At 41.2% G+C, this 25,719-nt stretch overlaps 1 protein-coding gene across 1 annotated transcript in view; it reads right to left on the bottom strand.

Annotated features, from left to right (window-relative positions):
• MICAL2 (microtubule associated monooxygenase, calponin and LIM domain containing 2) overlaps positions 1-15,164 on the bottom strand; it is a 179,428-nt gene extending 164,264 nt beyond the window's left edge. Inside the window, exon 1 of the mRNA XM_084631941.1 lies at positions 15,078-15,164. The gene's annotated coding sequence lies outside the window, so the exon portion shown is untranslated. The remainder of the gene's footprint in view (positions 1-15,077) is intronic.
• Between the last annotated feature and the right edge of the window lie 10,555 nt (positions 15,165-25,719).

Here is a 25,719-nt window from a genome sequence, read left to right as displayed (position 1 = left end):
ATAGCTTCCCAAGTACTTGAGCAACAGTTTCTCTATCAATGATCCTGATTAATTGTCATGGCTGACCAGGGTGGGTTTGATTTTGGGCCCAAGGTTCAGATCAGGACTGAGCTGAATATATATATATATATATTTTAGTTGAGGATATTCAATGACAAAAAACTCTTCTAAAGAAGGCTCATCAGAGCCCTTGCTGGCTGCCTTTAGGATATGCCACAAGTCCCATTTTTTTTCTTTTAAACTAATTGGGAATCATATTTTGCTCCCCCACTCATTTCTGCATCTTATACATCTTCCATTTCCCCCTCTCCAACCATATGTATTAGTTGGGATATGATCCCTTTTGTAGAGGAGGTAGCTTGTCAGAGAGATCTTGGCTCTTCCCCAGCACCTAGAATTATCATCAGACGAGACATCATAATTTGATATCTTTAATATTTGCTAGTTTTTATTCTGTAGTAGTAAGATGGCTTGTGATAAGTGCCCTTTAAAGTACACTGAAAAAACTGAATGCATCTGATGAAGTGAGCTGTAGCTCACAAAAAAAAAAAAAGCTTATGCTCAAATAAATTTGTTAGTCTCCAAGGTGTCACAAGTACTCCTTTTCTTTTTGCGAATACAGACGAACATGGCTGCTACTCTGAAACCTGAAAAAACAAACTGGTTCAACAATGAAAGTGTTATATTGGATTAAGGCGACTAGACATAGTAGCAGTTAATAACCACATCACGGAAAGGGATTTATTTCTACTTTTCTAAGATTAACATAATGGCATAACATACAGATAATGAGTTTGTTGTTTTCAATTAGTAACAAACAGAAGATGCCAAGTCTAAAAAAGTGGGGAGAGTGGGGGAAGAAATCAAATTCTAAGCTTTAGTCACAAGTTGCCACTACAATCTCTTCTAGTGTTGCCCTATAAAATTAGTGTGCTACTTTGAACAGGTCAGAGGACACAAAAATTGGGAGAGTGGCAAATAATGAAAAGGACAAGTCTGAACTGAGCATGAGCAAACAATATGCATTTCAATATGGCTAAATGCAAATGCGTACGTATTGGAACAAAGAATGTAGGCCATACTTACAGGATGGGGGACTCTATCCTGTGAAGCAGTGATTCTGAAAAAGTTTTGGGGGTCATGGTAGATAATCAGACTACGATGGGCTCCCAGTGCAACGCTGTGTCCAAAAGAGCTAATGCGATCCTGGAATGCATCAAAAGGAGAATCTCAACTAGGAGTAAAGAGGTTATTTTACCTCTGTATTTGGCATTGGTCCAACCGCTCCTGGAATATTGTGTCCAGTTCTGGTGCCCACAATTGAAGAAGGTTATTGATAAATTGTAGAGGTTCAAAGAAGAACCCTCAAAAATGACTAAAAGATTAGAAAACATGCCTTAAAACGATTGATCTCTTTGAGTCTATTTAACTTAAAGAGAAAGTTAAGGAGTGACTTGATTAGTCTGTAAGTACTACATTGGTTCTTTAATCTAGCAGAGAAAAGTAGAATACAATCCAATGTCTGGAAGTTGAAGTTAGACAAATTCAGATTGGAAAGAAGGTGTAATTTTTAACAGTGAGCATAATTAACCATTGGAACAAGGTTTACCAAGGGTTATGGTGGATTCTCCATCACTGACAATTTTTAAAATCAAGATTGGATGATTTTCCTAAAAAGTATGCACTAGGAATTATTTTGGAAAAGTTCTATGGACTGTGATATAGAAGAGGTCAGACTAGATCATCATAATGGTCCCTTTTGGCCGTATAGCCTATGAACTGTTTGCACAAGAAAAAAAAAGATTTGTGTAGATTTTATTCAATATAGATTCCTGGCTTCTGATATTTCTCATGAAAAATTTAGATCTCCAAAAGGAAAGGTGAATGTAGCTCCGCTTCCTTTGTCAATTGGTCTTTATCTGAATGCTGTTCTGTGAAGGGACTGTCACTTTTTAAAAACTTTGCCTTTACTTGCTTAATCAAATCCAGTAGAGAAAAATATGTTTACATTGTCAATGTTAGTTTCTATTGAAAATACATTGTTTCAGCTGCAGTACATCAGTAAACTCCTTGGATTACGTAGAAGACAGGGAAGCTCCCCCTTATGGAGAGTTTCAAAAATGCTCCTTCTTAGAATCCTGATGGAATCATCAGAAGGAAAAAACACACAGCTTTCCTTCCCCTCCATTGAAATCAAGAATGGATTACATTATTGCAGGCCCTAAGCTGACAGTTTCACAACAAAATATCAGACAACAGGCCAAGCCCATGTGGGAAGGAGAATGGTTGGATTCAAAGCATGGGATGTGTCTTAGCATGTGACAAGAGGTATAATTTGCTCATTACAGAAACAGTGTAATTAAAAACTAAATTGTAATGAAGGCTTTCGTGAACTATCCTGTGTTGTCATCTCAAAAAGACAATTTGAAAAAAGGGTCAGCTACATATTGTATGCCACAGGTCTAGTCTAAAGTACTGGTCAAAACTGACACATCAGTTGACATCTGGTAGACAGACCAGGTAAATGAAACAGTGAAGGTAAAAACTTATCCAGAAAGTTTTTATTTTCTCCAAGAAATATTTTCTCAGCAATATTTTTCTCTCTCTTACACACGTGCGTATAAAGTTCAAGGGTAGGAGGCTAGTGCACTGGCTGCAGTGCAGCTGATCAGTCAGACCTTAAGTTTTAGCATTGTTTGTATACTACACTAAAACAAAAACAAAAAAAAGCTTGTGGCCTCTTCATCAGAGTAGTTTTAGTAACTATACTAGTATGTGCATCTGAATGAAATCTTAGATGCCAGCTTCAAATACACTGCCTGCTATTATGTGCCTTTGTTTACCTTAGGAGTCAATAGTGTTTCATGAACTAAGCAAGGAGATTCTTAAAATGCTTGTATAGTTGCGTAACAGTCAAGCATATATAGATTAAAAACTTCAAAAGCTCCAAAGTGATTTAGGAGCCTATATCCCACTGGAAGTCTCTTTGAGTTAGGCTTCTTTGAGAAGTTTACCTAGTATGTCACAAGACAGAACTGTGCTTGAATGGATGAAAGAAAATTGAAAATGGAAATGTGTTTCATGTTGATATTGCATTCTGGAATTACCTGTTTCGTCCATTTGTACATTAAAACAATATTCCATTGGAAAAAGCTGACTCAAGAAATATTCTGTTAAACACATGCTTCGGTCACATATTTTAGTTAATATCAAGTTGCACCCTGAACCCAGCTTTATGAAAGTGTGCTGTAACACACACAAAAAGAGAGTCTCCACTTATCTAAAACAGATCTGTCGTTCTTTTTGTTCAGTATTAATGCATGATGAGTGCTCTCTAAATGGGAGATGTAAATTCTCTCCCACTACCCCAGCTGAAGTTGTTCCTTTAAGTATATACATTAATCATTTGCTACTCAAATTAAAAACAAATAATGATGGGTGGTGGTGGAAATCAATGCATTAATTAAATCAAACACAAGCTAGCTACATGAATGCATAGTGCCATGTGTTTAAATTCAAAGTGAATGAAAGCCTTCAGAAATTACTGACTGCTGGATTTTTAGAAAAAAGGCATTTCATATATTTGAGATATAAACACATCTTTTCACCTACAAATCCTGTACCTCTTTCAGTCAAAAGTAGTAAAAACTCCTCTCACGGATCTTAGTGGTACAACTTTAGCCCGAGCAAGTGTAGATCAAGCTTTTTGGGGATCATCCCCTCCCATGGAAATACATGCAGGATCCCCATTCTTGTGTTTCTCTCCCCATCATTCTACCAGGACATGGGGATGATCACAAGTGGAAGTTTGCTCTCCCAGGGAACAGCCAGTACTTGTTTTGCCCCAATCCTGCATATTCCCCAATCCCCATGACAGTTCCCAACACAAGGAATGGTTTTCCCCAATACAGCAAGGGCTGCAGAATAGTCATGACAGCGCCAGCTCTTCCACAAGTTTTGAAGGGTGGCCCAGGCTATGTATACTGTCCCACTCCAGGTCTATATCCCCTGAGCCCATCTCTTGGGGCAGGAGAGGAATTGTCAGCTGCTTCCAAAGCACCAATTGCTTAACTTGTCCTAGCTGGTCCTCTGTATCACAGCTATTTCATATTTATCTAACTAACTTACAGTTAAAATTAATGCACAGAGCATATAATGAAGGCAATATCTATTAACATGCATAACATGGGTAAGCCTGTTGCGCATTAACCTATTTTCCTGTCCAAATATATAAGGATCAAAGGTTAAAAATACAAAACTAGATAGGCCTAACCTGCAACCTTGGTTGTCATTCACACCACACACAGCAGCCCACGGTACAACTAAGTAAAGAGAGTATTAAGTTACCTAGCCATTATAACATGTCTCTACTTAAAATTTCAGCTCAAATACCTGTTCCCAAATTTATACCAGGTACCAAAGCCACAACACAATGTCTTATTAAATGTTTGGCATGTTGCATCAAGTTACCATTGGTATGTAGTTATATGTCATGGCACATTGTGAGCCCATGTGGCAAGGGAGCATCACATAATACAGCATGCCAAGAATGCTGACAAGAAATTTAAAATAACCCCCACTTTCAGAGCACTTTTAATAGAAAGTATGTCACAAACTGTCCAACCCTGTGTGTAGTCATTTTCCATATGAAAAATCCGTTAAAACAATGCACTGGATGTTTAAGTATTCACTTTAGCAGGTTTACTATTAAACACAACATGCTTTAGTTCAGCACACAGAACTTGTGCTCTTCTAATGTTTTAGTTGGTACACCTCGAGACATTATTTATTAACGCAATTAAACTGAAAAACAATCACTTAAGACTCCACTGTACTCCTTCACTGGGTCTGGCACAAAGACAATATCTCAAAGACTAATTATACCAACAGGTATTCAGCTAGGTGAGTTCCACTAAATTTTGAATCATGCACCAATAGTTCACATCTGTGGAACTTGTTTCCAGTCCTTAAACATGTGCACATTTCTGATACCTATTCAACCACACTAATGTTCTAAACACAAATACTGTATGTAGAAGTGACAGCTGGTTATTTATAAAATTGTGTATATAGAAACGCAAACCAAATTGCTGAGAGTCTCAGTGGACCACTTAATGATCTTTCCAAATGTTGTTTGTACCGTTAGTTAACTATTGTAAAATGCTTTGGATAAAAGCGCTACATTAAAAAAAAAAACTTAATAGTAATTAACTTTTTTGTTCTACAAATAAAAGCACATAACTCATTTTAATAACTAATATTTTAATACCTTTCTAATGTGCCCTCTCTCCCCTGCTGCGGCAGCCCCCAAGCTGGGGCTGGGAAGGAGGGCCGTCTCTCCCTGGCAGCCGCAGCCCTTGAGCTGGGGAAGGAGGGCCTTCTTTCTCTGGCCACCGCAGGCCTGCATGTCCCAAATTCCCCCCACCCGCCTTCTGACCCCTCCCACCTACCCCCCTAGGCCACCACTTCATCTTACATGTGCGTCTTCTCCAGGGTCCAGGCACCTAATTAGTGGAGCCATGTTCCTTTAGTGGGAACTATCTGCGGACCACCTGAATGGAGCTCACAGACCACAGTTTGAGAACCTCTGCTCTGTCATGCCATTGGGCCAAATCTTTGTACTTCCCATTGCCAGACCCTGAATCTTACCCTGTTCTCTTCAGAATGGCACCACATGCAGAAAATACACGAGAAACAGCTGGACAGTAGCCAAATGGGACCCACAAGTCCACACAAGGGGGTTGATACCCTCAGCTCCCAGTGAAGCCAAAGGACACTCAAAACATAAGAACCATACTGGGTCACACCAAAGGTCCATCCAGCCCAGTATCCTGTCTGCCAACAGTGGCCAACACCAGGTGCCCCAGAGGGAGTGAACCTAACAGGTAATGATCAAGTGATCTCTCTCCTGCCATCCATCTCCACCCTCTGACAAATAGAGGCTAGGGACACCATTCCTTACCCATCCTGGCTAATAGCCATCAATGGACTTAACCTCCATGAATTTATCCAGTGCTCTTTTAAACCCTGTTATAGTCCTAACCTTGCAACTTCCTCAGGCTTTGAACCTCTCTCGTAATGAGTTTGATTCTACAATAACTGAAAAGATTTGTTCAGTTGGAAAAAAATATAGCAAAGTTATTGGAATATGCAAAAATTAGAAAGCTAGACTTGGTAAAATGGGGACAAAATGTCCTGTTTTTAATGTTAAGGCTGCATTTCACATGGACATAATATAGCAGCATCCCCTGTACCAGAATTTGATTATTTGTGGTCCGTAAGAATTATTGTTTTGCATATTACAGTTTCTTCTCTGCTTTTTAATATCTCTGTGCTTCCACAGTCTTCCATTTACCCCTCCCTAGTCTACTGTGTTGCTCCATTTGTGTGTGGGGTTAGATGCCACGAAGTAAGTGGCAATGCCTTAACCATCTACGTGTTGTAAAGGCCACTGGGACCTCATCCATCCTTATCAAGGGGAGTGCTAACCTTTGTTAGGGAGGCACATTACCTCTAACAACAGTAACAGATGGACTCACCTCAGCCAGTTATCAGGATAGTTATTGTGATATGTTCCCAGCCAATTGTATAAACATGAAAATACAAACACAGGTCTCCCCAAAGAGAAACAGTCTTCCTCAGTCTCTGCATTAACAATCCTCTTCCCCCCACATCCCAACACCTATTTCAAAGGTTTATATTAGAAACCATTCTCTGAATCTTTACACAGAGATTTGTTTAAAAAGCCTTTCAAGTGACCACTCTGGGTGTGAAAACTACAAAATATATACAATATATTCTGTATGGTAGAGTAATTGAAGGTGCATTCAGCCTTTAAAAGACAGCACTTTGGGGGCCAATTATTGCACATTATGTGGCTTAATATTTTAAGAAGAAATGTTTGGAACAACCACAATAAAACATTTTAAATGGGTTACTGAAAACATGAAGAACAGTTCTGCATAAGCTCAAAAGCTTGTTTCTCTCAAAAACAGAAGCTAGTCCAATAAAAGATTATCTCACCCACCTTCTCTCTCTCCAATATCCTGGAATCCACACAGCTAAAACACCACTGCGTAAACCCCCACTGAAAAATGTACATGATTTTTATACATTCTAATGTACTGCTCATTTATGTCACTCGTACACAAAGGAGTAAACTGGAACGGCTCTTTGGGTGTTGCAACAGCACGTCCAGTCAATAATCTGCAAGCTTAAAAAGTCTGAGAAGGGTTTATCGCGGACTAAGATCCAAAGAACTTGCTTTTTAAAACACTAACAAACTCCATAATCACATATTTGCAATGCCAGACCAGTCATTTCAAAATTTCAGTTTAATATTAACTTGATAGCATGCAGCCAATAAGAAAATTACTGGTGTATTTTCTAAATGTATGTGGGTGAAAATAGGATGTGGGAGGCAGCGGGAAAAAAAAAAATAAAAAGAGATAAAACATGAGCCTGATCCTGTATTCATGACACTAAAGCCCATGGGACTTTTGCTGTATACATAGAGCATTTGGAATCAGATTCACAAAAATTCAAAGATTCTGTACAGTGACTGAATGATGCTGGCTGGCCTATGTCAATTTTAATAAAATTATTTCCCCTTCATAGTCTCAATCTTGCAACATACAAGAGGAAAGGGAAAGGGGGCATAGACAGCACTCGAATTACAGGGGGATCTGGGGAGGGCCAAGCCCCCTTACTACTTTTAGGGTCTACCTGTCGTACGGAACTCTGACTTCTTACTACTGTTTAAATTAAAGCAAGCCACTTGACATTCTCAACTCCCATACTTTTTCCCCCATAATTTGAGCACTGGCTACGGAGGGGCAAGAAAAGGAAATTCTACTCTATCAGTGTAACAAAGAAATGGACTTGTATACAGAAGAGACCACTACTACTACTGATTATTAGTAATTTGTATTGTGTTAGCACATAGCTCTCTCATTTAGTTCCCTCCCCACCCCTGTGTTAGGCATGGTATACAACATACCAGCACAAAACAAAATGGTCCCCAGCCTCAAAGAGCATAGGTACTACTAGGTAAAAAGATAAATATGCTGTAAGAATCTCCATGTGTTGCCTTAAATAGAGTTTCCTTCCTTTTATGGAAGTAAGAAAAAGACAGGCCCCAATGTGACTAAACTCCAGTTTTGAGGGAAGCAGAGTAAAATTCTACTTACTTGCAAGGCTAAATGTACCTGTCAGGAGACAAAAGAGTTATAGTATTACTCAACTCCTCCATGTCAAAAATAAAGTGAGCAAACTCCAACTCTGGAATTTGTCACTATGCAGCATTAACTGTGCAAATGCACAATTAATCTGAAAAGTAATAGACCTATCTCAAGTCTTTGAATCAGTTGACAGCTCAGCTAGCATCCTTAGTCTAGAAATGAACATGTGTTCTCTGGAAGCAATGTAATACACTGAAATACTAAGAATTACTAACACTGCTGGTGAAAGAGTCAGTCTAGTGTAAATACCTCCATAGCCAGTCTTAAAGAGCTGCAGACCATACAGTTAAAGGTGGAGCTCAACTGTAGTGAAAATGTTCGGACCAGGAGCAGTGACAATATTTTTCAAACTAAGTAGTAAGAAAACCAAGGATCTACAGAAAACAGATGATGAAAGGATAAGTGGGTCTGAAGAAACACTGTGTTCCACACACAACAAAATATGTATTATTTTTTGCATTGCTTCTAAAAATGTGACTCGTTGGTTTTGCGTTCTACAACTTCTTAAATTTAAATTAGGCACACATGTTGCTAACTTAAAAAAAAAAGTCTTCCAATAACATAGGCTTCTATTTAAAGTGACCTGACAATCTGTTTTGCAACTTGTTAATTTCTAAGGTGCCACACCATACAGTGCCTCTTAGGACCAAGTCCTGCTTCCACTGAAATCAACCAGAGTTTTGTCACTGACTTCAGTCATTCAAGATATGAGCACAAAAGCCAAAGTGAGGTGTATAGATTACCAGCAGCTCACAAAAAATTCTGAAGCTGTGTGGTATTTCACGATAATTTACAATTGAAAACTCACATTATCTGAGAGTTTCCCCTAACGTTTTGTTTCAAGTTACTATTTTTGAAGTAACAGCACTGTAATACATGTGCGGTAGATCCAAGATTTATGCCACAAGACTGAAATATTTCAAGTTTACTCACCATAAAGAATCACAGAAGTGACCCTGTTGTCCTGCATACACAGACCACCACCACCACCCAACAATTAGCTTGCTCACATCTCCGGTCATGAGACCGGGCACGAAAAAGAAATATTCTGCAGCAGAACTTTTTAAGAGAACAAACAAAAACAACATCAGACAGTACAGCATGTTTTACTCAAGATGGTTCATGATTCTAGGACAGTCCCCTGCAAATCTGGAGTTCTAATGACTTTAACGCAAAGTCAGTCAGGTACCCAAGAACATGTCCTATTGCTGCATGTCTTAGGGCCACAGTAAGAATTAGAATACTTAGCACATACAGAGCTTTACATTTTCAAAGCACTATATAAATGTTAATGAACCCTCAACAAACCTGTGAAGTAGGTAAGTGTAAGTATTACCCCATTTTATAGATGAGAGACAAAGGTGAAGTTACTTTGTTACACAGAAAGAAAAGGAGTACTTGTGGCACCTTAGAGACTAACCAATTTATTTGAGCATGAGCTTTCGTGAGCTACAGCTCACTTCTGAGCTGTAGCTCACGAAAGCTCATGCTCAAATAAATTGGTTAGTCTCTAAGGTGCCACAAGTACTCCTTTTCTTTTTGCGAATACAGACTAACACGGCTGTTACTCTGAAATTTGTTACACAGAGAGACTCTAGCAGAAATTAGATTAGAATTTAGGATTTTCCAGTTTTCAATTTGGTTCTCATTTCTCTAGCCCATGCCATAAACTTTGTTGCTTTACAATTTTTTCAACTTTGCAGGAAGGGCATGGTCATGTCCTTCAGGTGTCAAAACTTGAGGTGTCAGCTAACCTGGGGAAAGGTGGATTACTGAGCCAGAAGGGATAGCAAATATGTTTTGCAGCAACGAACTTGGAAGGTCCATCTGAATAAAGTGTCAGAAACATATATAAGGGGATGTAGTAACAGTTAAATTAATCAGGTTAGTCATAAAATGTTTTAAGATTGATATGCCAACACATAACCACATAATACAGAGAAAGCCAAGGCTCAGACTTAGAAACGCTAGGGCAGCACAGTTGTGCTATGCTGCTGTAGCGTAAACAGTTACGACAGTGATGGAATGGGTTCTTCCATTGCTGTAGTAAATCCACCTCTCAAGAGCCAGTAGCTAGATCAATGGAAAAAATTTTCTGTCAACCTAGCAGTATCTACACCAGGGCTTAGACCTGCTTAATTCCACTGCACAGGGCATGAAATTTTTCACAACTCTGAGCAACATATTTAAACTGACCTAACTCTATAGTGTAGACAAGCTCTTAATCTACACTTAAAAGTTGTATTGGCATAGCTACCTTGGTCAGAAGTGTGAAAACAGCCACACCCCTGACCAACATAGCTATGCCAAAAACAATGAAGACGCAGCTTTGATGATGGAAGAGTGCTTCTGTCAATTAGCTAACATCCTTCAGAGAGATGGTGTTCCTATACCGACAAAGATCCCAGTTGGCTTATGCTGCGGCTACAGTATAGGGCTATGCCATCATAGGCTGTGTGTACATTATAAAGCCTAAGAAAAAGGATTGAGGCTTTTCAGTCTCAAGTATGAAAATAAAAAGGTGTCATACATGTGTCATAATAAAGTGTTCCAGAGTAGCAGCCGTGTTAGTCTGTATTCGCAAAAAGAAAAAGGAGAACTTGTGGCACCTTAGAGACTAACAAATTTATTTGAGCATAAGCTTTCGTGAGCTACAGCTCACTTCATCGGATGCTCATTAAAGCTTATGCTCAAATAAATTTGTTAGTCTCTAAGCTGCCACAAGTACTCCTTTTCTTTTTATAATAAAGTGTATCCACTTATAGTGAACAATAACTCCATATGACAGCCAGTGTACTTTTGGAAGAAGCTGTTTGTCACTCCATTATGCCTGCCTGAAACCACCACCACTCTGCTATCCAAAGAGGGGGATCAAGAGATATGAAAGAAGAGGACTGGGGGAAATAGGGAGTGGAATCAAGGTCAAAAGCATAAATATGATTTGGGGCTTTACTCCAATGGAAAAAACAATTACAGGATCAAGGAAGCAATTGTTCTATAAAAGAAATCCCCAAATGTCAAAGCAAAGGCTTTTAAATTATTAGTATGTGTACAGTAGAGAGAAAACATAAGATTTTCTCAAGTAAGAGTAGGCCAGGAGTGAAGTGGTCAGTAATTCTGTGCATCTTTGTTTTAGTTCATAAACATGATCACTAATTCCATTATGCATGAGAGAAGTCTTATAATAGGTTTAAAGTTAACATCAAAAACTAGTTGAAGTGTCCACTCTACAATGCCCTTTATTTCTAGAATACAGTGAATTGTCATGCAGGAAGAAGAAAGTGTATCTAGCATATAAAGTGATATCCCTTTAAAAATTATTTAGACTGAAATATACTTATATAGTCTCTTTTATCCAAGATCAAGGTATTTTACAGACATTTATTGTTAACATCCCTGGGAGATAAATGTTGCAAGTCTCACTACCCCCATTTTACAGATGAGGAAACGGAGTCACAGTGAGGTTAAAAGTCTTGCCCAAGGTCCATTGCAAGACTGTGGAGGTGGTAGGATTAAAACCCAGGTGTCCCAATACCCATCCCTCTGCACTATGTTCTAGCAATATTGTTTCTCTGATGAAAAAAAGTTTGCAATACATGCCTAACAAAAAAGTCAACTTGAAACAAAACAGAGGCTCTTATATAAAATTTCCTAGCCCTGCCAACATATTTCAACTCTGACCTGCAGGGATCATCTCTATATGCAAGAATGTAATTCCATTTCTTTGCTCGAATTCCTTCTTGGCTGAGATTACAGCAAGGATGCCAGTTGTGAACAGAATTTTAAAATTGACTGAGGCATCCAATCTTTTCGCGCTGGCCACCGAACAGATATCAGAAAGTCACTAGCTTTCACTTATCAACAGTTGGCAGATTCAGTCCAGAGACTTTCAGGCAAGAGAATCTATATCTCATCATCAGTCTTCTGAGCCCCTCCAGTCGCTCACGCTGCCAGCATTTTGTTTAAACTCAGATTTTCAACCCATACCTAAAGTGTAATGGTTTAATAAAACAATTACTACTGTAGATTAAGCCACACTTCAAAGCCCTGAATAAAAATAGTTGTCACATCCAATTAGGCCCAATCTGTGAGCAGGAAAGGATGTTGTGCTGGTTAATGCGCACAGAGAGACAGTCACTTAACACCACAGAGGAGTGTTGTAGCTAGAATACACAGAAAGCGTTTCTCATATTATTTCAGGAAGTTTACAGAGAGATGCTAGCTGAAAGTTAGTATGCTGTCAAATATTTGTGCTTATTTCCATACATTCTTCTACCCAAAAACTAGTTAGGAAGAGAGAGTGTCCAAAGGAAATATAAATAAAAAAGTAGTAAAAGTTATTTCAGGGCTCAAAAGCTCTATCTTTAGATCAGACTAGGATTAAATGTCACTATATCCAAGACCAATCAAGGTGGCAGATTTGATTATAAAAATAATCTAACCAAGCAACTGCAGTTAACCTTCTTCAGTAGCAAAAAGCCAGTCAGCAGATCCTATTTAAGTGACAGATGTACATCAGGGGGACAACACATACCATATGTGTTTGTGTGAATTAAAACCTTTTCCAATAATTATACACTCTTTAGTCTGCAAAATTCAAACAGGAAAGCAATATTAGCATTCAGTGAGATAATATAATTAAAAAATACAAGTTGATAAAACATTCACCCATTCAATACACATCCTATTCCAAGAGAGGCTTACATTCTTAACAGATGTAACAATTGTAATCCAGTATGGACAGTGTGGATGAAGTCAGACCCCAGGCAGTGAGCAGTTAGCAAATTTTGAGTCTATACACACTTATTGGCTGATCTATTGACCATTGCAGCATATCCATAATCTCTCTCAATAGCTATGCCATTCCATATAGTATTACATACAAATGCAGATGAAACTGGAGAGATGTGTGTGTTGTTAAAAAGTTTTATGATAAGCAAATCACAACAGTTAGTATGATAAGAAATGCTGTTCACAGGGGTGGTGTGAGGATTGATTAGTTAATGTTTGTAGAGGACTTCTCAAGTGCTGTGTGAATGCTAAGCACTAATTACATATTATGGTATACACAAAAGCTCATGCTCAAATAAATTGGTTAGTCTCTAAGGTGCCACAAGTCCTCCTTTTCTTCATATCACACACTCACTATCATCATTCTAAGGCCATAGCAAGGCTTACGCCCAGTCTTTCCCAGTCTGGCCTCAGTAGAGTTTTTTCATATCTGTAGCCAAAAAGTGTTCAGACAGTTCACCTTCACCCATTACCAGGAAGAACATGTTCATGTATGTCTGTAAACAACCTCAGACTTCCCCTTCCCACCTCATCCAGCTCTTATATATTGCACATATGGTGCACCTCACTTCTGCCCCGGTTCTATTAGTAATCTCTCTTTACAATTAGCTGTCTCACTTCAGGGAGGAAGTGTGAGCAGTTAACACAGGGGTGGGCAAACTAGGGGACTATCCTGCCCCGCCCCTGAGCTCCGGACTGGGAGGCTCGCCCCCGGCCCCTCCCCAGCTGTCCCCCCTCCCCCGCAGCCACGCCGCTGCACAGGGAGCGCAGCTTGCGCCCACTCACCTCCTAGGCTTTCAAATAAGCCTGTCCTGCCGCTCTGAGCAGCATGGTAAGGGGGAGGGGGCGGTTGGATAAGGGGCAGGAGGTCCTGGCAGTCAGGAGACGGGGTGGGGGGGTTGGATAGGGGGTAAGGGAGCAGGGGGATTGGATAGAGGATGGGGTCCTGGGGGGCAGTCAGGGACAGGGGTCCTGGGGCAGTCAGGGGACGGGAGGGTTAGATAGGCATGGGAGTCCCGGGGGGTGGTTCGGGGAAGGGGGTCCTGGCAGGGGGTGGTCAGGGGACAAGGAGCTGGGGGGGGGTTGGATAGGTCAGGGGTTCTGCAGGGGACAGGCGGGGGGGGCAGGCTGTTTGGGGAGGCACAGCCTTCCCTACCCGGCCCTCCATACTGTTTTGCAACCCCAACGTGGCCCTCGGGACAAAAAGTTTGCCCACCCCTGAGTTAACATGTGCTACTTTCAGCTTCAGGAAATGGTTTCTGTTAGAGGGAACAGGGATGGTACTTACAAAAAGAGAACTAGACCCTCTCCCCACCGCCAAAACAAAGTGCCACCCCCTCAAAAAGCCAAAACAGCCGGCTTGCCTGTTTCCTTGGCTGTCATTGACCAAACCAAACGCTGCTGCAATATCAAGCCGAGCAAAAGAAAAACTGGCACAACCTGTCAGACTCCTCTTCCTATTTAAAACGTCAGGTTTGAAGCGGCTGCTAGTCATGGGTGGGCAGTGAAAGTCCCTATCAATCCACCTGTGCCAGAGAAACCTGAAATCGCTAGTTTCGAAAGCGTCTCAATTCCTGACGCGAGCCCGTTTTGTACAACAGTTAAGTTAGAGCCAGCACAGCTGAGCACAGACAGACAGACGGACACGGAGTCTCTTTTCACGCGCTGGCATCGCACTTGTGGTTATATCACGTCCTGTTTCTTTTCAAAGCCACCCCAGCCCATGAAGCGGTAGCACTACAGCCCCGGCGAGGAGCGGGGAAACGGCCCAAAGGGCGGGTAAGGGAGGCCGAGCTGAACAGGGGTCGGGGAGGACCCGGGCTGCGGGACAGCCGCGGCCAGGTGAATTATTCACCAGCGCTCCCGCCTCTCAGCTGACAGCACCTGCGCAACCCCAGCCGGGCAGCCAGGAGCCCGGGCAGCCGCAACACAGGCACGTTGGACACAATCCTGTTACACAAGCCCCAGACCGTCCCCGTCCTCCCGCCCCGGAGCCGCTCGCCCGGCGGGGAGCGGGGAGCGGGGGCCGCCCCGGCCGCGACTTACCGGGCACCCGGCTCAGCATGTTGGGCGGGGGGGACCAGCCGGGCTCACCGCGGGGCAGGAAGGTGGGACGCGGGCACCAGCAGGGGCGCAGCCCAGCGACTCTACCCCGGCCGCCGGCCCGGGCGGAGAGCAGTAGAGCTGGGCGTGGCCCCGGCCGAGCCCCGGGCCAATCAGCGGGCGGCAGGGGGCAGAAGGCTCCTGCCCCGGCCCGGCCCGGCCCGCTGTCACCGCGCCTTGCACGTGGGCAGCCGGGCCTGGGCAGCGAGTCTGCCCCGGAGCCCTGGGGCAGGAAGCCGCCGGGGGGAGGGGGACGCGCGGGTAGCGGTAGCGTAGGGTGTGCGGAGCGAGCGGGCCGGCCTCTCCTCGGGGGGCGAGGGCTGGTCAGGTCCCCCCGGCACGGCGCTGAGGGCGCCTGGGAGGGGCCAGGCCGAGGCGTTGGGGTTGTGGGGCCAGGCAGAGCCTGTGGGGCAGGCTGAGGGCGGGGGACGAGGTGCTGGGGCTGGAGGGAGGCCGAGCCGTGCGGTGAAGAGGAATCAGACTCAGGGAAGGGAAGGACGCGAGAAGTTGGTTGGGGTAGATGGGGTAGGACGAGGGGCGTAGAGGCCCAGGGCGGGGTTGGGAGGATGCAGCCACTGGGGGGTGGGGAGGGAAGGAGGGCAGAGTCTTTGGGCAGATGCAAGGTCGAAAGGATTTTAAAGGGGGGATTTGGAAAACGGGCGTTTGAGGAGAAGAGTCTGGGAGAGGGGTGTTCAGGGAGGGCAGCCAGGGGTGAATAGAGAGGAGAGGGGGTGAAGGGATGTTCGGGAGAAGGACGGGATGAGGAGAGTTGTGGGAAGAAGCTAGAGAGACTAGGGAAGACAGAGGAGAAAGTGGGCATTTGCAATGGGAGGAGAAGAGGCTTAGGGAGGAATGAGCTACTTGAGGAGGAGAGAGTCTGGAAACTAGGGAGAGGAAAGAGGAATGGGTGCAAGAGGAGGAGGAAGGTCCATAGGATGTGGGGGATTTGGGGAAGAGAGACTTTGGAAGTTTGGCCAGATTGGAGAGCAGAGAGAGGAGTGAGGAATGAGGAGAGAGTGGGGGGAAAGAGGCAGTGGCTTTGGAAAGGGAGGAGAGGAAGTGAAGAGATTGTGCGAGGGGAAGGAGGGCAGCATTATAAATAAGGTTTTGGCCCTAGGCAGCAAAAAGGGTAAAGAATGGAGACAAACAGGGAGGAAAGAGACTTGGGCCTTGTTCTTTTCAGAGGTGCTAAGCAGCTTCATTTGAAGTGAATGGGAGCTTTGGGTGTTCATTACCCACCCGCTAAAGACTGCTGCTGGTGAAGCCTGAAAGGGCATTGGAAGGGGTCTGGCTTAAGACTTATACTTCACACAGGATGCATTTTCTCCCTTGAATGTGCCTATCCTGTGTCATATCTGTACACAGAAATGGTACTGCAGCCGCCAAGAGTCACCTTTACACCAAGATCCAGCTGGTTTCTGACCCCTTTGTGCAAGGAGAGTAGTGTGAAGGGCCTGGAATAGGAAGCCAGAATTGGAGCACGTGCATGCTCTGATGCTTTCTAATCTACCTATAGTGCCTGTATGACCCCTGTGATTGCAGTATCTGTGTGCCTCACAATCTTTAATTTTTTATCCTCACAACACCCCTCTTGGGTAGGAAAGTACTGTTATCCCGATTTTACAGGCAGGGAGCTGAAGCATTAAGGCCCAGGTCCTTAAAGATATTTAGGCCCTTAACCCCCACTGAAATCAATAGGTGTCAATAGGTCATTTTGAGGACCTGTGCCTAAGTGACTTACACAGAGTCACACAAGAAATCTGTGGTAGAGGTTAGGAATGGAACTCCAGTTTTTCAAGTTCAAGATTATTTGACCCCATACTGGCCTACTCTGAACCAAATTTAAAACCAGCCTGTATAACATGAGTTAACTAATGTAGACGGGGCCTAATTTGTGACTATGAATGTGCACAGCTAAGTAATATAATATACAATGAGCTAAATGTTTAAACAGTTGTCTGAGGCAAGAAGTAAACTTCAAGGTGAACGTGCCTCATGGAGTATACCTCCTGTTTGGTTTCAAAATCTTACTGTTGCTTGTTCCTTGCATTGTTTTACTAGAGCAATCTGCTGAATCTGAGCATTTCATTCTATTAACTTTTTGCGGAGATGAAGGAAGAAGGAGGCACACCTTGGGGCCCTAATTGACCCCGAGGTGTTCCTACTTCCCAACACAGATGTAAAGAGGTTAAGTGGTGTCCATATAAAATAAGTAAGAACTACTAATTATTCCTCAAGAAAGGCTTTTAATTCATTTTGAACAGCATAAACAAAACAGAAAAAGGAAAACCAAAGACCAGCACTGAATAAGAATTACTCTACATATGCTGGTCCTGGCAAGTCATAATAAAAGCCCCAAAGACAAGCATAAGTAAGGCTCTTATTCACCAGCTTTATATTCCTGGTGACAAACTATTTCAAAGGCAACATAAAGCTGATGAACGACAGCACCACATGCATCCGCTTGGACTACTTAAAAGACAAGCACAAATACATGCAAAGCTATTATGCATCAGCTATCTACTATCGACTTTGTACTACAGTATTGATACGACTATGATCAATTCGGCTCGAGCGACCAGACTTACCCTGCATTCGTCCGAAAAGTAAATTACCCTTCAGTTGGCCGCTTTCCACACTGGCCAGGTACAGACAGTCGAGAAGTGCACGTCCCTTTGGTTCAGGGGTTGTGGGTCAGGTATGACCCAAAACACACACACACACACACACACTCACTCCTGTGCCTTCGTCCTTTTTATCTGGTCTGACAGCAGTGTTTTAGAACAGACCAACCAATCAGGGTGGGCCACATTGTTTATGTGGTTGCCCTAATTGTATAATCAATGCGTATTTAATTTTTATGTCCAATTGTTAGTTGTTTGTATAATTGAGGCCTATTTATTTTCTGTAGCCAATTAGATCTTGATTGTGGGTAATTTGGGGTTGATAAGTACACAGGAGTCAGCAGATATTGCTATCTGGTAGCAGCATGGCCTGACCACAAGCCACAAGGTTAAGCTTTATTTTTGCAAGGCTTACATTTTGAAGTATATGGAAGTTTGAGGCCTAACATTTGCAATTTTTTTATTTCGTTCAAGCTTGACAAGACAGTTCAATTTATTCACACTTTTGAGCTATGATGCTTTCCTGTATTTAGCTTTTGAAGATGAAACCTACTTACTTTTGAAAGTTATAAATACTATATAAACAAAGCTGTAACAGTGCATGTTGTTTTTACCTGAAAAGTGTGTCTGCATCAGCAGGTTTAAGGAGTGAAATAGAAGATGCTTTTATATTATCATGAAGGAAGAACAAAAAGAAAAACACTTCTGGAATACCAGTAAATGGAGGAAAAGGGGCTGGCCTCAGTATGATTTGGAGCATAGTCTACCTAGCACGGCAGACCAGGCACACCACAAAACATAAGAATAGAAATACAGAATGAAAAATATTGCAGCCTCATCATCTAGTAAAGACACACTAACTCATTGCTGCAGGATGCTCATCCTCTCATGGGATCATACAATATGTGCCTTCTTCTCCTAACTTACGTAAGCAGATCTTTAAAATTCATATAAATGTAATATTACCTCCATGCTTGGCCTTAGTATTCTTGTTAGACAGATTTTAGGTCTTTTTAAAGTTAGCAAAACTTTTATATGGAGAGGAAAGTATGGTCCAGTGGCAAGAGCATGAGCCTGGGACTTGGAAGGCAGCGTTCAATTTCCTGCTTCACCACTTCGGGTAAGTCACTTACCCCGTGTCCTCATTAGTTAAATGAAAATAATAGCACTTTCTACTCAGAGGTGTTGTGAGGCTAAATACATTCAAGACTATGGGGTGCTCTATATTATACTAATGGTGGCCATGTATTAAGTACCATAGGTATTTGCCCAATGTTAGGTTCTAGTCCATTGCTGAAGTAATGCATGGTTGCCATGTTGCAGTATAAACAAATAATTTGTCAATTGCATAATTTGCCATGTCCTTTTTATCCACTTTGTCTCCAAAAGACAGTTCTTTTTCAGCCATATAGCTATACTTGCTAAGATCACACAGACTCTTAAGTCACTGGAGTAGGTGGGTTTATCTAAAGGAATTTTGCAGTTTAGATCCAGTATAATAAAAATATCTCTGGTAGGGAGTTAATTTCTGGATGTGGGAATATACTATTTTCAGAAGCCTAGAATATCTTGATATTCCCATCACACATGCAGGAAGGAGTCTTTCCTAAAACACACTGCACAGAATGTGTCAGCTAATCTATTCAGTATATTGGTAAGACACATTCTAAGCAATATTTTTATTTGACCCCCTTAAATGCACTGGCACATTCATGCATGTATGTCAAAGAAGAGCATAGTACGCTTGTGGGTCCTTGGTAAATAGCGAATATTCTCATCCTTCATTTCATTTTTAAATGAACTCTCTAGCACACCTTTGCCCCAGAGGTTTTCTGAGGTTTTCTTGTTCATTCATTGCAGAAATTTGAGGAAATGTCCTTTATTAGTAGTAGTAATGTGTATTACTGCACTGCCAAGGGACACTTGTTACAGGCCAGGATTCCACTGTGCTAGGTACTATACAAACAGAACAAAAAGAAGGTCCGTGCCTCATGCAGCTTACAATCTAAGTATAAAACAGGGGTCAGCAACCTTTCAGAAGTGGTGTGCTGAGTCTTCATTTATTCACTCTAATTTAAGGTTTCACTTGCCAGTAATACATTTTAACATTTTTAGAAGGTCTCTTTCTATAAGTCTATAATATATAACTAAACTATTGTTGTATGTTAAGTAAATAAGGTTTGAGAAGCTTCATTTAAAAATTAAATTAAAATGCAGAGCCCCCCGGACTAGTGGCCAGGACCCGGGCAGCATGAGTGCCACTGAAAATCAGATCACGTGCCATAGGTTGTCTACCCCGGTATAAAACAAGAAACAGACACATATACACAGACAGAGGAGCACAAGTAAACAGTGAAACAATATTGGTCAGCATGGTTGGCAGTGGTCTCTGCACATTAGCAACCTAACCATTGTCAAGTTTTTTGCCCTTTGCTATACTGGCTTTCACTTTTTCCCATATGTTTATCGCTTCTGCTGCAAATAGTAGTGATCAGTGTTTGCCACTATCCTCTGTTGTCCCATTTGCCAGAATGCTGCTTCCATCCTTTTCAAAAGGGCACCCTCAGCTAAGATATCCCAGTAGTCTATGCTACATGGTTCAGTGCACATGCCTAGTGGCATATCCCTGATCTGGAATGCCAGTTTCCCCACTCTCTTCAGTTCCAATCACTGGCTCCCAGTCTAACCAGAGTTGTTTTTTCCTTGAAGCATATTAATATTTTTCAACATTTTGAAAAATGTATCAGGGAGTTTGATCGGGAGAAGCGATGCCACATATAAAAATCTAGGACATTTTACTATTTGGATCATATCCATTAGTTGGTTAAGACTTCCTGATATGTGGTTTTTTGTTTGTTTGTTTTGAAAGGATTATGATGATATTTCTGTTACAAAGATCTACCAATTTCGGGGCCCACAACGATTCCTAGTTATATCATTCAGTATTTATTTAACTGACTAATTCCTTAAGTCCCTATGCTATTTCTGTAAACTAGAGTTCCTTTCAATGTCATCTAGCGACTCTCTATCCAGTATGGCCTCCTCAAAGTCTGCAGTTTGTGAATCCAAAAATTTCTCTCAGCAAAGTTATGGGAAATGTATTTAACAGCTTTGGAGAGGACTCTCATTTTAACAGTGTATATACTTATCACCTCTGCATTTATTCTAAAAAAAAAAAAAAAAAATTTAAACTTGATTTTAGAGTGATATTTCACCTGCATCTAGGCACCATCAGCAATAGTTGGGACAAGAGCAATTCTCTTGTTTTTAGTCAAGAAAAAGTGTTTGGTTCTGGAAAGCAATAGCTAGGATCCTCTTCCTTGAGAGTCACAATTGCTGTGTATTTCACAGGTACTGACCTCTGAACATCTGCTTAGGTATATTTGAAAATAAAAGGGTATTTGACATCTTGTCAGTGAGATGCTAATATACATTCAGATTAAGGAATTTAAGTAAACAGCTGTAATTCTTCCTCCGTTAAATCTACTATTCTTAGTTTACATCTTTTCATGCTGTTGTTCAAAGTTTTAGCCTTCCAACTGTTTGTAGCTACATGTTTTTCTTAGTGAGATGGTAATTAATACATTAAGATCCTCTAGTTTACCACTGTTTACTACCGATGAAGCATCAGTGCCTTTGGGATTTTCTTCCACGGAGATTTTATTTTCCACTTCTGTCATTTAGATTTGTGAACCTTTTTGTTCTGCTGTGATTTGCAGCAAGCTCCACTTTGAGAAGTAAATATGTAGGGATAATATCAAGGCCCAGGTCCCTATTAAGTAAATGGTATAGTCCCACTGGCTTCTGAATTTACCGCTTAGTGTCTTTGCATTTACTTCAATGGGCTTTTGGTCCACTCCTTGCAGCAGTGTTACATTAATATCCACCAACAAATGACTTACTGTAAACCAAACAAGCAATCTCTGCTGTGCTGGTAGGTTTAATTCCTGTATTGATGTTCTTACTCCTCCTCTAAAAACTACAGTCTAAAAATATGAAATAAAAGCAATATTACTTTCTACTGATAGTCAAACCCTGGATGTTAATGAGAGAAAAAAAAGTTCAGTTTGTACTAGTCACAATGACTACTGTGTGGCAAAGTACCTTGTTTGCCTCAGCAGGCTCAGTTCTTTTTAACCTTGGAGACACAGGTTTGGGCAAGAAAGTCCTTCTAGGTGGCACATTGTCAGGATATACCTTTCTTCAGTCAGTCCCTTGTGCCTGTTTTTCTTTCCCTTCTGGGGAGGGAATGCAGCCTCCCTTCCTGAAAAGGTTCAGTGTCTTGCTGCACCCAGCCTACTAACAGTTTCCCTGCTTCTCTCCCGCCCCCCCCCACTAAGGGTTTAAAAAGGTCTCAAGCAGTTGGAGTCAGCTGAACCTAATTGGTTCTCTAGCAACCCCTTTTCAGCTGAACCTTATTAACCTGTGGTTACCTCTCCTCAGTGGATAGGGAGGGGCCTTTTAACCTTCTGGGACTGATTACAACCCCCCCCCCCCCCCGCCCCTTTGTAGCTGTTTGTCCTGGGTTTCCCACAACTGTTAATACAATCTTAGTTAACTTCAGAATAAGACTTTGCATGGCAAAAAGAAAACGCCAGTTAAATAAACTGGTAAAGAAACTTAAGCCCAATTCCACTCATAATTTTTCAAATCAGAGGAATCCAGAATCAGTACAGCTGGTAAATCAGATTGCACTTTAGTCAGTAATCCTAGACAAAGTCAACTGTACAACTCAGTATATATGAACCAGTTCAATTGTATTGCATTATAAAATAACCAGCCACATTGTTTCACATTATGTCAACACAAGAAATAAAATAGTAGTTCAAAGGTGTTTAGAAAAATAAAAATTGAGTATGAAGAATCTTAGGTATGCAGCATATACACACTTTTGAATGTAGTTACGAGAATATGATTGTAAACTGTAAATATACGGAATCTTCATTTAATTTACATTAAGTATTCTCTTTGTATTGCTATTAGATAACATAACTTTGTTTGGAACCTGCTGTCAAAGACAAGTATCAGTTTACAGTAGCTTTGATGTTAGTGTACCAAATCTGAGCTGAGCCTTTATTTAGCTACGAATTATTTATGTCTTATGTTGAAGAAAGTCTCTGTGGAGTCTCTTTATAGTTATTGGTGTTACCAGACAGGATAACACAATTCCAGATAGCTGGAGAATATTGTGATAAGCCTGCTGAGTTTAGAGAGAATTTCCAGTGACACTCTAGGAAAGTTCCTATCTATTTCTCGCTACACAACTGAGTTTCCAGTTCTCAGACATGGTTGCCTAGTTCTAAGATGAAACCTCAAAAATTCTTATTTCAGTAGTTCTAACTTCATACACAAATTCTCTCTTTATCCTCCCTCCTGCCCCATGCTGAATCTTTAAACTTAAACACTTAAATATCCTGTGTTACTTGTAATATATTTCTGTGTTAATGAGAGATTGAATGTATAAACATGTCAATGTTACAAGTTAATGGTAAATCTCTTTTTTCTAGTTCACAGTCTGCATATAAGTAATTCTAAATGTTACTAAAGAATAATAGAAAGTATTGTACAAACTGAACTTTACTGTACAAGGGAAGGGATGGCCTTGCTTCTCATGCTCAGAAATGGCCAGTAAGCATTTTCAGGCCATTTATTAAGAGTTGTATTAAACACAAATGTTGCTAATCTATCTCTAGGAAGATAATATAAAAACATTCAGCAAAATACTCGGGTATTAGTAATAATGTCGCCTATTATACAGCACTGTCTACCTTGACAACACTAAATAAATAAATACACACTTTAAATAATACACACGTTGTTTCAAAAATCATTTAAGGTAGCCAAGCAACAACAATGTACTCACCTTTCATATCATTTACAAAACCCAGGCACTTGAAAACAAGGAAATGCATAAGTGCTTCACAAATATTACATTGTAATCATAATAAACACTTATTCTTATTAAGTATAAAGAACATGCATATTTAATTGCAACACAACAATTCTAATTCTGACCAATAGATTGTTGTGAGTTTTTTAAATATTTTTTTTAGGGCTGTCAATTAATCAGTTAACTCACGCGATTAACTCAAAAAAATTAATCGCAATTAGAAAAATTAATCACGATTAATCACAGGTTTAACCGCACTGTTAAACAATAGAATACAAATTTAAATTTATTAAATATTTTTAATGTTTTTCTACATTTTCATATATATTTCTGTGTTGTAATTGAAATCAAGATGTATATTTTTTATTACAAATATTTGCACTGTAAAAATGATAAAGATATAGTATTTTTCAATTCACTTCATACAAGTTCTGTAGTGCAATCTCTGTCATAAAAATGCAATTTACAAATGTAGATTCTTTTTTGTTACATATCTGCACTCAAAAAACAAAACAATGTAAAACTTCAGAGCCTACAAGTCATAGATTCATAGATATTAAGGTCAGAAGGGACCATTATGATCATCTAGTCTGATCTCCTGCACAGCGCAGGCCACAGAATTTCACCACTACTCCTGCAAAAAAAACCTCTCACCTATGCCTGTGCTATTGAAGTCCTCAAATCATGGTTTAAAGACTTCAAGGAGCAGAGAATCCTCCAGCAAGTGACCCGTGCCCCATGCTACAGAGGGGGGCAAAAAACCTCCAGGGCCTCTTCCAATCTGCCCTGGAGGAAAATTCCTTCCCGACCCCAAATATGGCGATCAGCTAAACCCTGAGCATATGGGCAAGATTCATCAGCCAGATACTACAGAAAATTCTTTCCTGGGTAACTCAGATCCCACCGGTTTCAGAGTAGCAGCTGTGTCAGTCTGTATTCGCAAAAAGAAAAGGAGTACTTGTGGCACCTTAGAGACTAACCAATTTATTTGAGCATAAGCTTTCGTGAGCTCCCACCCTATCAATATCCCATTGGGCCTATTTACCATGAATATTTAATTACCAAAACCATATTATCCCATCATACCATCTCCTCCATAAACTTATCGAGTTTAATCTTAAAGCCAGATAGATCTTTTGCCCCCACTGCTTCCCTTGGAAGGCTGTTCCAAAACTTCACTCCTCTGATGGTTAGAAACCTTAGTCTAATTTCTAGTTCTAAATTTCCTGGTGGCCAGTTTATAACTATTTGTTCTTGTGTCCACATTGGTACTGAGCTTAAATAATTCCTCTCCCTCTCCGGTATTTATCCCTCTGATATATTTATAGAGGGCAATCATATCTCCCCTCAACCTTCTTTTAGTTAGGCTAAACAAGCCGAACTCCTTGAGTCTCCTTTCATAAGACAAGTTTTCCATTCCTTGGATCATCCTAGTAGCCCTTCTCTGTACCTGTTCCAGTTTGAATTCATCCTTCTTAAACATGGCCATTCAGTCCTACTTCTTGTTCAGCCAATCCCTAAGATCAGTGGTGGGCATCCTGCAGCCCGTGGGCTGCCAGACCGTTTATTTACATTTGCACAGCCGTCCACAGCTCCCAGTGGCCGCGGTTCACCATTTCTGGCCAATGGGAGCTGCGGGACGTGGTGTGGGCTTGGCCCTCGCTTCCCACAGCTCCCATTGGCTGGGAACGGTGAACCGCAGACACTGGGAACTGTGGCAGCTATACAAATATAAATAAATGGTCTTGTGGCCCACCAGCGGATTACCCTGATGGACCACGTGTGGCATGCGGGCTGCAGGTTGCCCACCACTGCCTAAGACAAACAAGTTTGTTCACATTTACAGGAGCTAATGCTGCCCTCTTCTTATTTACAGTGTCACCAGAAAGTGAGAACAGGCATTTGCATGGTACTTTTGTAGCCAGCATTGCAAGATATTTATGTGCCAGATATGCTAAACATTTGTATGCCCTTCCATGCTTTGGACACCATTCCAGAAAACATGCTTCCATGCTGATGACGCTCGTTAAAAAAATAATGTGTTAAATTAAATTTGTGACTGAACTCCTTG

This window comes from Lepidochelys olivacea (genome assembly GCF_965140295.1).
Source record: "Lepidochelys olivacea isolate rLepOli2 genome assembly, chromosome: 6".
NCBI classification, from domain to species: domain Eukaryota; kingdom Metazoa; phylum Chordata; order Testudines; family Cheloniidae; genus Lepidochelys; species Lepidochelys olivacea.
Note: the sequence above shows the minus strand (reverse complement) of the source record. Positions and strands in the feature narration are given on the sequence as shown.